Source organism: Crocodylus porosus, unplaced genomic scaffold (assembly GCF_001723895.1).
Source record: "Crocodylus porosus isolate Cpor-Errol unplaced genomic scaffold, CroPor_comp1, whole genome shotgun sequence".
Classification (NCBI taxonomy): domain Eukaryota; kingdom Metazoa; phylum Chordata; order Crocodylia; family Crocodylidae; genus Crocodylus; species Crocodylus porosus.
This window is the reverse complement of record NW_017728943.1, coordinates 55983412-55985732: the sequence shown is the minus strand read 5'-3', so window position 1 is coordinate 55985732 and position 2321 is coordinate 55983412.

Below are 2321 nucleotides of genomic sequence, written 5' to 3'. Positions count from 1 at the left end.
TAGTACTTTGGAACCTTCTGGAACACCAGTTATTAGTTTTGGCAGCTGACCAGTGATTTCTACAGGAATGGAGCCAATTTGCAGTTCAAAACCTGGTTAATCTGTACCTAGACACATTTCTGATGAGGGAAAGCTAATAAAAAAGCACCACCTTGCAGGCATGGTCTCAATAGTTTGATTTTTTTTTTCCAAAAATTTTTATTGGGAGAACTACAAAACATTTACAGTACAAAGTTTACAGTCTCACACTCAATTTGTAGTGAACTGACTCCCGAAAATATATTACAACTCAAGTTGACTTATCCTTTAGTTACATTCAAAGCATATTTCTGTTAAAGTAGTCAAAAAAAAAAAAAAAAGTACATAGTGCTCAATCTGTACCTATGTACAAAACAAAACAAAAAAACCCCTACACTACTGCTCATTCATCCACCGTCCAGGAAAGTTTTGGAACCCTCCCCTCCCCTGGACTTTCTACACAAGGAAAAAAAATAATAATTACAAAGTTTTGGAATTTAATTCAACAAGATATGTTCATGTACTGTATAAAGTTTCAGATCCAAAGGTGGCCTCCTTGCTTATTTAAAAAAAAAAATAAGTGGTGAAGTTGTTGTAGTTAAAACCCATCCCTACATTCAAATCATCATGTCAAGCATTAAGAAAAAATACTTTTTTGGTTGAGGAAGATTTAAGGCAAGCGTGGACCCTTGAGAAGGCACTGTGAGACGTAATACTGGGACCCCCAATTATTGCTACATACTTTGAGACTATTATCACAGTGTGATTGGTGGAGTTAGGCAACAAAAATACTTTTTTGGTTATATTCCAAACGAGTTTGATTTACATTTGCCACTTTGAAGTCTGATTGCAAAGTAGTTCTGTTTTCATTTAAAAAAAAAAAAAGAGAGACGAAACAAACAAACTTGGACGGGCTACAACCATTTTACATTCTAGAAAACCCATAGAAAAAAAAATCCTCAAACTACTTCCACAGCATCGAGACCGATTTCTATCAAGAAACCATGCAATCTTTCAAAAATTTTCGTAAACAAGGAAAGAAATTAATGAAATAAATATTACATACAATCTCTTAAATTAAGATTTTACTCATTTACAATAAAATAACCAAGTGAAGTTACAAAAAGGCATATATTACTGTGAAAAGAACACACACTCCACATTTCGCCGATTAATAATGGCAATCATAATTTAAACATAATAAAAGAATATATATCTATTGCTTTTCATCATACCCGATAAATACAGTATGAACAAATTACCAATGTATACTTTTCACAAGATAATAAATAAGTTAAATAGTTTCATATTGAGTTGTGCAGTGACTCATGCAGTTCAACTCAGAAAACAGCTAAAAAATTAAAAAACAAAACAAAAAAAAAATCAGCAGTTATTCTCCAACAATGACAAAACTAAACTCGGTTGAGTGCTTCCAAATAAAGCAAACAACAACAACACAAATTGTTCTAAGCCAAACGTCCACTAAGTGGTGGCAATGGAACCAATATTAAACTTTGGAATGAAAAGTTTTAGCATTTGTTATAATATATATAGATATATATATTTATATATTTATATATATAAAAAAGGGTTGTTATCAAGGCATATTCGTGGCAGGATGTTGGATTCTTCTTTTAAAAGCTTATATATTTCATATGGTGTGTGTTTTCATTTTGAACTGGACTGAAAGGCCAGAAAGGAAATAAAAAAAAAAAAACAAAAACCAAACACAACCCCAAACAACTCCTCCCCCCCACTACTTAATAATCAATTGTTCCCCCCCTCCCATATATAAAAAAAATTTGGAGGAGCTGGAAAGGCAGAGTTCAGGCCCCTCTGGATTGTTTGTTGCTTTCTGGGGGTGTCTTTCCCCCCTCCTTTCTGCTAATGCTTCTTGTAAAAGAACAAAACAAACACAAACACACAGATGGAATGGCTGCTGCTGCTGGTGCTTAGTCTCCAAGAGGAACAACGATGAAAGAAAAAAGACAGACAATCCCCTTCTTCCAATGTCTCTTTTAAAAAAAAGAAAAAAAAGAAAAAAAAAAAAGAAACAGGTTTGTTCTGTGCGCCTCACCGTTTCACCCTTTTGCAGAGGAAGAGGGGGGAAAAAGAAAAAAAAAAAAAAAGACTGAAGTCTTTTTGTTCGTCTCGCGACATAAAACGTGGGTTTGTTTCCCCGCCCTCCCTCCTTCTCTCTTCCACCCCTCTATGCTTTTTAATTTAGTTGCTCAGCAATTAAACCAGAAGGGGGGGGGGGTGAAGAGAGAAAGATGGAAACACCCTGAAGCAAAGATTTAAAA